Consider the following 14994-nt stretch of genomic DNA (forward strand, 5'->3'; position numbering starts at 1 on the left):
AAGCTTGGAGAACAATGGCAAAGGCAAGATTCTCCTCACTGTTCAGGAGTCCTTGCTACCTTGTCACTGATTAAAACACAGGCAGTTGCAATTCACCAGATTCACTGTTTGTCAGTTTTTTTAATAAATCTTCCTAGCTTCCAGGTCGTAAGTACGGGATAGAAAAGTTCCACAAGATCATGTAAAAAAAAAATTTTGTTCCCAATAATTTGCCTAGCAGTTATCGGTTAAAAAAAATTATATAGTGCGTGTGAATAAAGGGGGTATATTTAAATTTCACTAACAACCTCAATATTTAAAAAAAAAAAACTTAATCTGTATTAGTACAAAAATATGCAAAAGTGGTGTGCCTATAAACATATATTTTCTTTTGTTACTTGCTCAGTTTCTTTCATTTGTGTAGATATTTTATTTCCTGTGGGTGGAATGTGATTAACCACAAATATACCATTTTAAGGATACGCTATTTTGTCGGGATTAGTTTAACATTGCGATTTATCTCAGGATTAAATACTTATCCGTGCTTTTATTTATATGTATTATAACTTTCCTAGTTCATTTACAAAAGCTAATCCTCTTCTTAAACAGAAATATTGAGAGAAGTTAAACCTTTTTTGTTACAGTTCTACATTATTGTGTAATCTCCCATGGCTTACTTATATTGTTTGAGAATTGTCCGCATAATCCTTGTGTCAATGTAAGCAGCCAAGGTAAGGAATGGTACTGCTCCAATAACCATTTAAATCTGATTAAAATCCTGCTAATGTGCTGTTCCTTATTATAAATGCCTGTTACTGTATTATTACTGTATGTTGTTTCTGTTTTTATATTTTATCACTATATAATGAGTTTTTATAGGCTCTTTGGCAATTATGTCCCAGTCCCCAGTACCTGTCCACTGTGTTTTACCTACTCAGCTTCAAATCTATTAGCCACTTTGAAGGGACACTTACCTATCACATTTGGCTTCCCATTGACCGTTGATAACAACAAAATGAACTGACTTTTGTCATGAGTCGCCTTTGTGCCCCTAAGGATATCCTTAAAAGCTTTGACCAAGAACACAACATTTGGTCCTGAACAAAATGCTGCAGTGCACTTTAATGGTTGCGGTAAAGTGATGGTTCTCTAAAACCAATAAAGGCTGCAGATGCTGGGTGTTTAGGTAATCTGGAGATGCAGCTGAACAAGTTTGGCTGGATTTATCTGCCACTGCAGAAGCAAAGGTAAAAAAAAAAAGTGCACAAACTTGTAGTTATTGCTAACATTGGCAGTGAATGATGGCCAAATGCCTGCATTTTAAGTGTCCAAATGTTCCTAGAGATAAAATTTGTGAGCGCATAATAGTGACATTAGTATAATTATTGAATAGATCCAATATTACATTGTATAATTTTCTTTTTAATGTATTGCTGATATACAAGAAACAGGGCCGGATTAACGCAGGGGCTGGTGGAGCTGCAGCTCCTACCTGAAAATGGGCCCAGTCAGGGCTGGACTCACTGGGCCTATGCGTGGCCAATGCGGCTGCCAGTGCCACCTTTAACACAGGCAAAAGGGGCAGCTGCCACTCTAGGGGGCCCGGGCGACCCCGGGAATCACTTCCGCAGGGGCCCGCTTCTTACCTGTGCGTTGCTCTCACACCGTGCGAGCAACATCTCTAGTACTGCCAAGGGGATGCAGGAACCGAGCGGAGTCATGTCACGTATGTCACGTACATCACATGACCCTGCTGGGCGTCTGCTTCCCCTGTGTGGTAAAACAGAAGTTGTTCGCACAGAGTGCCAGCAACACCGAAGGAAGAAGCCCCCAGCGGCACAGAGACACCTGCAGTTCAGGCAAGGGGTGGGGGAGGCTGTATGAATGAGTATGTGAGATTGAGTGAATGAATGAGGGAATTAATGAGTCCTCTATTTCAATATGCATTTTTTATTAAAAAGGATTAGTGGCACTAAATTGTGATACTGATGTACTCCCAATCCCATCACATAAAATTTCTGTCCTATATTATCTAACTAGCACTGATGTTCTCTTTATCCAGTACACATGGATGCCGAGGAGTTAAGATTCTGTCTATTTTATTTATTTCCATAAAAAGGCACACCAAAATCCTAAACACCAGGCCCATGATGCTCTTAATCCAGCCCTGAAGAAACATCTTTCATGGCAACAAAATCTAAGGTAACTTTGTTTTTAGATTTTGCACTGAAGTGCACTTTAGTACCTTTTACTCTAGGCTGATTCCTAGCCTAGTTTGTCTGCTTTCTAGAAATATATACTTTTGTGGATGTTTTATGGGTTCTAGTTACAAACCCAGCATAATAAATAAAAAAGCAAGAACTTTAAAACAGCAATGTACATCTTCTAATATTTGGCCCATAATGGTCAGAAATATATGGAAATTGCCCCCAAAAAGCAATTTCCAAAACCAGGACACCTGAATTATTAAATTATAAGGGTGTTTTTGTCATGCTGATTAGTTTAGTGATGTTTTGTTTTTCTATTTTCTCTATGATTTAATATTTAATAATAAATAATAAATCATTCATACTAAACATTGTCCTACAGATGTAAGAAATGGTATCAAAAGAAAGCACTATTTGTCCATTAAAAACAATAGTTTATGTGGGTACACTTATGGAAAAAGGGAAATCATGGTTGAATCAACATATGGTAAAAATGGCGAAAAAGCTCTTTTTACTAAGGCATAAAAAACCATGGTCCTGTAGGGGTTAAAATACTATGTTTTCCCTTATACTGGTTGTTTTGCATCCTGACTGGTGTGTCCTGTACTAACTGGTGTTAAGGTTTGCTTGGGAGACATTTCCCGGAAGAGCACACTTACTCCAAGACCTGGAGTGACTACCCAACTGTAGCAAGGGCAAACTGCGAGAAAGGAGGCAGCGATGACCAGGAAGGGTATAACTGGTTCTTGCTACGTGTCACTTTTTCACAAATTAGTATAGAACATGATCCTACTTAAGAAATGATCTGCTTGTATGAGGGAAAAAAATACCAGACCTCCTTTGATGCAATAGACGATACAGATACAGATTCTGGTGGTACAAAAATCAAGAAAATCCCAGTGGTTGCTATGGTCTGTAGGCGTGTTTAACAACTTTTCAGTTATAAATTCCATTTACAGAGGATACATCTCTGTAATAAACATTTGATCTGTGATCAAACACTAAGATAATTAATAGACTTGTGCAAATGGACTAAAAGCAATCCAGACAAATTTTTTGGTTTCGTTTTTGCTCCATTTGTTTTTGGACAATTAATTTCATTTCCTGCCCTGTCGGCTCAGATGAAAATCAGAGGGCATTTTACATTGAGAAACAAAATTCTTTGTCACTAACCTCATTCACTCTCTTATGCTTTTTTCACACTCTCATTCACATTCTCATACGCCCTCATTCACTCTCTCACACTCTCTCTGAATATGTTACGTTTGCACAGGTGTGGAAACCAGGATGCAGGAAACAAACGGACCTGTCTCTTCTTAGTCAGAGAGTCCAGGTTTAGGAGCAGAGAAGTAAACAAGGTCAGGAATCAAGCCGAGGTCGGTACCAGGTATCAGGCAGAAAATGGTCAAAACAAGCCGGGTCAGGAGCTGAGAGGTTAACGTGGTCAGGAATCAAGCCGAGGTCGGTACCAGGTATCAGGCAGAGAATGGTCAAAACAAGCCGGGTCAGGAGCTGAGAGGTTAACGTGGTCAGGAATCAAGCCGAGGTCGGTACCAGGTATCAGGCAGAGAATGGACAAAACAAGCCGGGTCAGGAGCTGAGAGGTTAACGTGGTCAGAATTCAAGCCAAGGTCGGTAACAGGAATCAACATAGACAGGTAAACACCAGGTAGATACAGCAGCTAGTTGTAAAAACAACTGAGCACTGAACTGGTGTCAGTGCTCTGCTTTTAAACCTGCCGCCCTTCCAGATCCCGCCCCCAACTATGATGACGTCCAATGGACGTGTTTCTTCTCCATAGGGGTAGAGGATTGACAGGGGGGCGTGTCCTGTGACACCGTGGGTGTCCATCACTGTGCGGTGGTTCATTCTTGTGAACCGCCGCGGAAGAGGACCCTGTGCCGCTGGATCGTCCCGGGAGGGGTAAGTACCGAGTACCCGCCACTCGGGGGTACTCGGGAGATGTACTCCTCACCGGAGCGCGACGCCACGAGCACCCGGGCGACGCGTCCCGGACGGGGCTGTGACGCCGCGGGTACTCGGGCGACGCACTCCGCACGGGAGCGCGACGCGGTGAGTCCCCCCGGACCGTACTCCGGCCGGGATCGTGACAGAATATCTCACTACCTTCTCCTCTGAATGCTTCCATCTCCCTGCTGCTGTTTCTTCTCTTGGATTTTCAAGTTCTTCTGTCTTCATCAGCTGCTTCTTGTATCTTCTTTGATCGTCAACTTCACTGTGGAGATGGCCTCCAGACAAACTGAACAAAAGGCCGGAGCCTCGGGGCAGACATTCCCTCTAGTCTTGGTCCTCCAATGTTAAATGCAAATAGAGTGCATTCTAACTTCTGGATGAGTATTAGTGTTAGTCACATAGGGCCAAAAATGAGCACAACTAATGTCTAAATAATTTGATAGCCACATTTTTTTTTCAAACGGTCCTCTCTCTTATTTATATTTTATTTGTTTATTCTTTAAATTCAGACCACCCAATTTCTTAAACCTCCCCAGATACAATAACTCCTGATTGCTCACCTACTTATTCAATTTGCCCTATTATATCATGATGGCTATGTAAGCAAGTTCATAACTGAGAGAAGGGAAGTGGTTTTTTATATATATTATATATTAATAATTTGTTCCAATCTAAATGTATCTAAATATTTACATTTCAGTGCTAGCCTCACTAGTGACCTATGCCACATCAGAAGTGAACTTAGTGTGGAACTTTCCAGCTCCAACTGTTAGATTGCCCTTTTAATAATATGACCGAATAATATGATTTTTAAAGAAACAATAGTCTTTTCATTTTGTATACATAAAATGACTGTTTAATGTGGTTACTGTGTTTTACCTACATGTAGAGTGTTTTGCTTTTCAGAGAATTGTCAGATGGAAATAAAACATCTGGAAACAGCTTAAGTGGTATCATATTTCTGGGAAGGAAGTTTTTCTTTGTAAAAACTGTTCTGGTAAACACTCCCATTTACTATCAGAGCTAGTGGGGATTCCTCCTGTATTCCAGTTTCTACACCCTCCCCCATTTAACTGGAATCCAGCCACAAAGTTTAACTCTTTTCCTGACAAAAAGAATAGCTGTTTAGAGCATATGCTTACTTTAGGGAACCATGGGAGCTGTACCTTGGCCACCCTCGACAACTGCCAAGGTTTGAAGATGAACTCTGCAAGGTGTGACAAAGGTCTGCTTACTTTTCCACTAGTGATTGTTCCTTTGTCTATCAAACACCTGATGATGTTGATGATTAGCAGTGGTAGCTAAACAGAAATTAAGGGATCTCTGAAGCGGTACAACTGGTAATCACACTGGGGAAGCTTGCAGCGGCCCGACTGTGATTAAAGACAGCACTTCCTGGTTTGAATTCATAGCCCTGATAAATCCAGGTTCTTAATCTTGTGATTAAGAGAAGGGTGGAAAACACAACAATATAATATTATAACAATATAATATATCTAATTGAATTTTCTTTGGGAACTGTGGTCTACAGTTACACAATGTCACATTCCATTAATTCATACATTTTTCTACTAATTTTAAAATATTCTTTAACTGAGAATAGATGAGTTCCTTAGTCATAACAACTGATTTTGCTTAGTCCTCCATATACACCTTCTTCCCTCTGTAATTTCTCTTGCAGGAAATGTATGTGGCTGAACACATCTCTTTCCACATGATAGTGCTGGCTCTACAAGGGTTCTGGCTCTGCACAGGGATTAATGAAGAGCAGACTGGGCATGAGAGGCCCTGACACTGGACAGTGGTTGCTAAATTATGTACATGCATGGACCACACACTGAATGAGCGGATCTGCAGCTTGTGCAGTAGTATAAGTAAGTGTGGTGTGCTATTGACCACTGGCCCACTGTGTATTCTCTCATGTACCAAATGATCAATTTCATGATGCATGTGGCAACTGCAAGTTAGACACAGAAACAAACGATTGAATGACTAAATAATGGGGTTGATTCAATTCCCCAGACTAAATTTAGCCATAGTTAGGAAACTTTTTGCTAATGTTAGACATGACATAGTGACATCAAAAGTGACACCACCCATGCCTTCATGAATTATCTTATCAATGGCATTACTGGTGACACCATAAATATCACATATAATTACATAACAAATCACCGTATCAGTGACATCACTAGCAACAGTTATTTAAAACTCTAGTAGCACTACAGTTTAATGCCGACCACTGACAGTGACATACTCTACGTCTGTCCGTATCCAAATCAATTAAATCAATTAAAATTCTACACACAGTTGTAGAATTTTAATTATCCACTGTTACTTTAATAATGGACACATCAGATGATGAGCCACCCAACTTAATTATCAAAAACTAGATATATACAGGCAAAACATTTACAGTTAAGAAAACAGTACACCTAAGAAAGCCAACATATAAGCAATAGGAATCACTGCAAAAATTAGTAAAGATACCAGGGGACCACAAGTCTAACACGACACATTAGGTGTCAGATTTATCATTCAAGGTTTGCTTGGCCTAGGGTCAATGGTTGTTTTGGACAAAGCTGGCTTGGAGGTCTGCAGCCCTCAAGGTAGATTGCAGGTGTGATTACACACAGGTAAGAACACAGCCTTTCAACTACTTTCATGAAAATGATCCTACAAATCTTACCTTTATTATATTTAAGATTTGCTTAATCCTTCCCTTAAAATAAAAACAAGTTTAATGACACTTTAAAGAGGAAGACTGATGCAGGTTCTTAGTCACACCTAAGATAGAAAATAAACTGTGCACACTCTAATAACTCACTAGAAAAATTGTACCATTTATGGATCAGATATGTGATGGGCTGTCATAAGATCAGAATAAAATATATAATTAAACAGAGTCAATCAGTTCCCACAAGGTTAACTATAACTCAGTGGTGAGACCTTCACTACCCAAGATCTACACTTCCTAAAGGATTTGGCAGCAGAGTATAGCTCCTCAAACATAAAGGTTCCATTCAAGTTGCTTAGCCTATGGGTCTAGTTACTCCAGCCAGGAAGTTATTTGCAGGTGAGGGGTCTGTTACCTTAATGATCATTGTGATAGTCGAAAACTAACTTTTGGACTACTTCTTTTTCTTGATGTACCCCACCTTGGTAATCCTGCAGCTTGGCCAGTGGCATTGAGCAGAGTTTCTTGAAGAAGAAAGAGCTACATTTCTACTCCTTTGCAAGAAACTCCACTGAGTTGATACTGCCTAACCAAAAGATAGACAGTGGGACCATTCCTTGCTAGAGTTGTACATTCTGATTCCCATGGTTCTTGATTTTATTCTGGCCTACTGGAGTAATTCCACAAAAGGGCAGAGCCACAGGAACAGCCTTTCTCCTGTTCCTCCAATCACGTAGAGGGTGTGCCCAGAGGTTCCACCTCTTTGCAGAAGGAATGGTTCACTGAAAAGTGGATGTATAAGGCTAGGTTTCCACTTGGGTTTTTGTCCTGCGTTTTTTTTCTTGATGAAAAACGCCAAGAAAACTGCCACTGCATTTTCCTGCGTTTTGGCGTTTTTTTCTGGAGTTTTTTCTGGCGTTTTAGCCTTTCTGTGGAAATTGCTTTTTTTGACCTTAGGCAGTTTTTCCAGCCTTTACAAGTTAGCAGTTTTACCCAGCTAAAAGGGATTAGGATAAATGGCAAGTATCTGCCCCCGATGTCATTTACTTGGTAGACCCCTTTGTCTCTTTTCTGTGGTTTGTAAGGCATGCTTTATTCCGAATGTCTGCTCTTCTAGGAAGATTGGCCCCAAATGATGGTGCAAATTGTTTGCTGTTGCTTTTGGCACGCAGGATCCAGTTGATGCGTCGGGTATGTTTGTTTGTAATGGCATGTTTGTTCCAAATGGTGTAAAATTCAATATGAACCAGTCCAGGACTTTGTTTTGTGTGAAACTGTTTGTTTTCAGCCTATTTCTCGTAGGACACACAGATACTGGGTCCATCCTCTGCATTGTAACTGTGGAAAAAATGCCATAAAAAACGCCAAGGCAATAAACCCACATGGCTTTTTCATGGCGTTTTTTCTCTCCCATAGACTTCTATTGGAGAAAAACGCCAAGATTTCCTTGAAAAAACGCCAGAGTGTGAACATGCTGCGATTTTGAAAAACTGCCACAGAGCCCAAAAAAGCAGAAAAACGCCAAAGAGGACTGAAAAAACTCCAGACAGAAAAACGCCAAGTGGAAATGGCATTTTGCGATTTCCTATTGAAAAACAGCTAACATCTGGCTGCTGCGTTTTTCCACTAAAAAAACGCCAGGTGGCGCTATTGGCGTTTTTATGGGCGTTTTTAGCATAAAAAAACCAAGTGGAAACCTAGCCTAAAGAAGACAAAAGAGAAGTGAGAGTGAATTAGAGTTTGAGAGAATATGTATGTGTGTGAGACGTTGTAAGTGATAGAGTGTGAGAAAACATGACGGCGTGTGAGCGGGTGAGTGATTTCATTTCTAAATGATAAAAGCCCTCCAAATTTTGTTTCTGAATGGGAAAAGCCCTCTGAATTTTGTCTGAAATGAAAAATATTCAAATAATTTTTGGTCCCTTTGCTCTAGTATGCTTACTGCTACGGTAATCAAGAAAAAGATATGGTACACTCCTGCAGCATATTGACTGTAATGCAAGAAAGGTAACCCTGCCTTAGTTACAGAATTCTTAATTGTGTCTTTGTCATCTGGTTAAAGGTTTCCTCTTCCATTGTCCAGGATCTCAGAGGGTTAGGATGCTTTCTGCAATAGCTTGTCAAGGAGACAGCCTGACTCGTCACTGCCCAGCTGCTTGAGACTGAGAGCTTCACTCAGGCGGGATCAGCTTCTCTATTATCTCCTTTTCCTTTTGTTTTAACCCACAATGCATGTACCTGTGTGAAAAGGCAGGGATTAACAGGGTTGAGGATACAGATGTGATACTTTAACTCAATGGATGAAATAATGCATATGGTTTATTAACCACATCAAAATATATGCATAATAACCAGCAATAAAGGAGGATTAAAACCATTCAAGCGATGCTTCACAGTGCGAGATGGCTGAGACTGATCCGTAACATTGTCTCGCCATTGCCAGAAGGGGCCCACTTTTATATCTTTTAGTAATACATGAAAGTCAAAGCTATTAATACGTGATCATGCTCATTAACTATTGTTTGAAAATCTTGTGGTTCGTTCTCAAGCTCCTAAAAACCCATGTTAAAGGACATGTTCAGCTGTGTTTAGCTGCACTAGAAATTACATAATTCTGATTTAAAGTTCCTGTTACAAGATATCAGCCATTTTTAAGTAATTGGTGGACTAGAAATGGTCAAAAGTAATTCTGCCAATTGAGTTTTCCTTTATACTTTTATACCTATTTACTACATAGGGACTCTTCCTACCAGTGTAGTGCAGCACTTAGATGACTAACTTTACGTAGGAACTGACAGTAGATATTAATAAGCCTGTCAAGGTTAGTAATGGGGGCAGAAGAGCAATTGTCCCATGGGTTCCCCTGACTTGAGGATTCTGGAGCTATTGCCTTAAGATTTTTTGTCTTTATGTGTCTTTGGTATTTGTTTTACTAATGCAACATATTACCTACACCAGTTTTCAGTTTATGTCACCTAGACTCATAAAATGTATTGGATCCTATGTAAGACATATGTAACCATCTCACAGTGTGAAATATTTACAGAAAGGTCTGAAATTTTCTTTGTATTCAGTGAAATTCGTCCAACATTTTTGTTTTTGGAAATCCCATTCGTTCATCCAGTTGCCATGGAAATGTGATAAGTATGTAGAAGCAGTTGAATAGGGAATTTGAGACCAATGAATGGAAGGAAGTGGGTCAAGGATAGTAGTGATCTGCTTAAATGGTCTTATTTAAATTAATTAATGCCCTTAATAACATCAAAACTTGAGAGAGTCTTAGACACTGTGAGAAGTGGCAGGCTGAGGCTCACCAAGTCTCAAATCTCACTCTGTAAAACGCTCAGATGCCGCACAGCAGTGTCACATAAAGCAGTCACAGTGAAATAAACGGATTCCCTGCCTGCTCTGCTCTTATATAGGCTCTCTTCATTACTAGTCTGTTTTTGTTTTCTTTGAAAGATGCAGCATAGCCATTGGACAAGCCCTCAGCATGATATGACAGGAGTGAGCTTCTTGGACAAACGAAGATCAGCTCACTCAATGTCACCCCTCTTAGTGCAGGCAAAATGGCTTGATTCTCCTCAGTGTAGTTAAATTGGAGGCTGCGTCGATTGAGTGAATTAACAAAAATTTTTGTATTGCACACATTCATTTTTCATTCTTTCATCCAAAGATGCAGCATTTGTTCATTATTCAGATGAATAGATGAAACCGTAAAATACGGCACAAAAAAGCATTTGTACACAATTAAAGATCTGCTCTCTTTCTATAAACCGTCTCTTCTGATATGGCTTTAAAAACTTTCCTCTGGTCCACAATTGGCTGTAAAGACTACAGTACCACAAACAATTGAAAATTATGCTAGCCTTGGTGCCCGTATAATTATAAATTTAATAAAAACAGTGGGCAAGTATTTTGCATATCTTCCTTTACTCTCACCAACAGCAGCAAAGAAAGAGTTAACGAAAAGTGTAAAACAAACCAATAAAAAACAAGAAACCAGTGGTATATAAACCCTTAGACATTCCCCCTCTTCCTCTTTCGCTCACTGAGAACCGGAGCAGAAGATAGTCAGCAAACAGCAAACTTAGAACCAGAACCGAAACTTGAACCGGAACCAGCGCCAGAATCCACCTCAACCGGGGTGGTGGAGAACCTCAAACTGGAACCATAACTGCCACAGTGAGAAAAACGGCTTCAAGCTGGAAGAGAAGGAGAAAACATAACAGGACCCAGAAATAAACGTCAAAGACAAACGTCAAATGACAGTAATAAAAATGTAAAATTATTCGGGCACCACGGCTAGAACCCACCTGGCTAACATAGGAGACGAGACTGCCCTAAACGACTCAACATAAGAAATAAGGAACTGGGAAGCAGAAAAGGGTCAAACAGCCGACGTACGCACAAGGTAAGTATAGACACACCTGGCAACACAAAGTTTGGGATCATCAAGGAGGTACAGGCAAGACACAGAAAAGGACAAGGATTTAGTTCTCCTATGGACACAAAACAGGATCCCCTCTGGAGAAAAAGACACGGCGTTTGCATCAAAAGCCCTAACATCAGACACCCAGCGAAAAGACAGAAGACACAGAAGAACCGTACATTTAGCCGACAACTGTCTGAGAGACTCATTATCCGGCCATGCCCGAAGAAAATCCAGGACCACAGCGACATCCTACAAGGAATCATAGCGAGGTCTCCATACCAGCTCACCGGAAAAACCGTCGAGACCAAACGAAATTGCTGAACGAAAAACATTAACGGTCCGGTAAAAAATGTCGGCCCAAAAATTGAGGACAGTCTAAAGGGGCCGAATGGGGATCCACTTGTTGTCCCGCACACCAAGCAGACCAGCGTCTCCAAGCTGCCCGGTAAGACTTTCTAGTACCTGGAGCCACGGACTCCGATATGCCTGAGCCCGATGGGGATCCCCCGAGATCGTCCACGCCACCAACAGCAAGTGGCTCTCCAAGATGAGCAGATGAATGTCCCGAAATACCTGACTGAGAAGTCTCCAGTCGCTCACATCCCGACAATGTCTCGAAAACCACTTTCTCCACTCACAGAAGGTACTCTGCTTGCAAAGTGATGATGCATGCCAGACAGAACTCATAGATACCCTTCGTCAGTCAGTTGATGTACCGTACTGCAGAGATATTGTCCACCCAGAGGAGGAGGCAACAATCTGTGCGGTCTATCGCCATGCTCTTGATTGTGAACGAACCCGCAATCAACTCCAAACAATTTATGTGGAGACAGCGCTCCTCGAGACCAGAAGCCCCCGGTTGCTTCAGTGAGGGAGGCCGCACCCCAGCCGAGCATGCTGGCATTGGGTTGGGAACTGAAAATCGCCCGACCGTTCCAAGCCTCCATGTGGTGAAGCCACCACTCGAGTTCCTGACGTACCTCGGAAGTCAGTTGAACCGCCTGAACGTAAGACGGGAGTCTGCGTAGATGCTGAGCTTTGAAGCGCTGCAAGTCATGGTAACGAAGGGGACCTGGGAATATTGCCGGAATAGACGAGAGGAGACCCACCACTCGAGCCAACAGACGCAGTGAGCAAGAGTCCTTGCGTAGAAGAGCTTTTATCTCCTTCTGTGTTTAGTAAGAAACCGAGTACATGAAGAGTCTGAACTACAAAATTCATACGGGACTGGAGGGTATCCCGGCAGCTGGAAAAAAGCAGAATATCGTTGAGGTAGATGATACATCTGATGCCTCTGGACCGAAAAAGCACCATCACCGGCTTCAGGAGCTTTGTGAAACACCAGGGGGCTGAACTGAGGCCCAAAGGCCAAGCCTTGAATTGCCAAATTTGCCTGCCCCAACGAAACTGCAGGAATCTTCTGTGATCTGGGTGAATCAGGACAGAGAGGTACGTGCCCTTGAGATCCAATCTGGTGAACCAATCGCTCCCTAACATAAGGTCTCGTAAGAGATGGATCCTGTGACGGAGCGACCAGGGACCTCCGGGTGCCCCTCTCCGCCAAGAGCGACTTCTCCCTTCAGGACAATAATTCCCCGCAATCCATAGGCAATATCCCCAAGCAAAGTAAAGGGATATCGCTATACGGTACCCAAATAACCAGGCAAGACTAGTCTTTAGGTACAACAAAAGGAATAACTGCTTATTATGGGACAGGTGTCACCTTTTATAGGAAGGGACACCACAAGGGGGGGAGGAACAATATAACAGGACACCGGCACCTCTAAATCTGGGAGATAAAGAGCACACATTATCTTTATTAGATTATCTCTCAGACCTTAGCGTGCCATGTGCAAACTTTTACAAAATAAGGCAATAATATGCATTTTTATTAATAACACAATAAAGAGTTTGATGTCACTGGATAACATTAACTGAGGGGATTTTGGGAGTCAGGGCAATAATAACGGAGGGGTAGGGTGACTCTAGGAACTGTCACAGATCCCTTCCATCTTGAAGTGACAAAAGCACCGAGGGCCCAAGATTGATAATCGGACAGAATTCTCCAGACCGTTTTTGGACTAGAAATATAGAGCTGAGGAAGCCAACAGGCCCCTTGCGCAAGGAGCAAAGTTCCAGCTCCACCAGATCCCGATCGGCAGAAGACCTGTGCATTTGAGGAGGCCTTTGTACCAGACGAGGGAGGGAAACAAAATCTATCTGAAAACTCTGAACAGTTTGGAGGATCCAAGGGTCTGACGTAATCCCCACCCAGTTGTGGAAAAAATGTGAGATCCTACCCACGACCTGTGGAGGGAAAGAATGACAAGTAACATCTGGACTTAGCGATTCCAGAGCGTCCTCTGGGGAAACCGAAAGCACCTCTCTCTGCTCCCTCCTTTTGGGGCGAATGACCGTTTTTGGAATGGAGCCTTGTAGGACGTCTGAGTCTGAGGGAAACTCCGGGAGCCCCGCGGTTGTCCAGCCCTGCCAGAAAAATGAGGGCCAGTCTGGAAAACGTAGCTTTGCTCCAAGAGGTCATCAGAGAAACGTGCCGATTCAGCTCCTTAACAAAGGCGTCACCAAAGAGTAAACCGTTAGCAGCCACACCTCAAATCGTGGATCTACGCGGAGCAGAGATGTCTTGCGACGCTCCATAGCTTGGCTATGTTTGCATTCCCCATGAGGCAAACGACCCTGAGGTCCCAATCCCGGATAAGGTTGGGAGCAAGGGGTGCATCCTGCAGGAAAGCCCTGTCTGCCAGGGATAAAATTTGGGTTACTGGCCCCACCAAATCCAGCAGTTTGTCCTGGGCGGACTTTAGTCCCTGTTCTAGCCCCTGGGATCCCTCTTGTTCAGGGAAAGCAGAGCGACCACATTGGGAAAAAATTCTGGGGTAACGGCCACTTCGTCTGGGATGCTTGACCGATATGCTCCGGGGGTGCCCACTCAGTGGCTCTGGGGTTGCGCATAGAGGTGGGATCAAACAGAGTGGAACCCGTTTGGAAGAAAGCCGAATGGGGTGTGATAGATGCACCCATAGAATGCTGGGGATCGGCTAGGTGGGGCTCATCCACCAAACACGAACGAAGTGCGAGTCAATATTTCTGGACAAAGGCATGTTAAGAGAGGCCTCTGACTCATTAGAAGAGTCTGCCCGCCATTCATCCACTATGGATAGTGGGTTCTGGAAAGGCCCTTCATCACAGGACAGGTGGAGCCCAGAGAGTAGGGAGGCAGAAGAGGTCTAAGGGCGTTTGGCCGGAGCCTTGCCCTTCCCAGCAGAAGCACTACTACCCTTCCAAGGGCACTTAGAGCTGGAGGCTTCCTCATCTGATTTCTCGGACTCCGATTCCGAGAGGGATAGTGGTAGGGACCATGGGTGCAGGAGGAAAAAAAGACTCCACAGAGCTGGAGAATTTAGACTCCAACCAAGCCATGAAGGCATCTTGGAGTGCCGTCCTGGGACATGATAATTTTTAGGAAAAAAAGAGGAGATGGCCAAAGTAGCAGGGGCTCACCCTGAATCAAATAACCAACAGCCTGCAGGGGTTCACCCTGAACACAAGGGCACTAATAACAGGGCCTCAGCCTGTATATAATAGCAAAGCTTACAATATAAAACAGGGGCTCACCCTGTAAGGAAATCCACGAGTGTAGCAGTAGAAAATTGAAAACCAACTCAGGAGAAAAACGTGACTGCAAATATGAAACTCTGAA

This window comes from Sceloporus occidentalis, unplaced genomic scaffold (assembly GCF_023333645.1).
Source record: "Sceloporus occidentalis isolate IW3139 unplaced genomic scaffold, rSceOcc1.0.p SCAF_54, whole genome shotgun sequence".
Classification (NCBI taxonomy): Eukaryota; Metazoa; Chordata; class Lepidosauria; order Squamata; family Phrynosomatidae; genus Sceloporus; species Sceloporus occidentalis.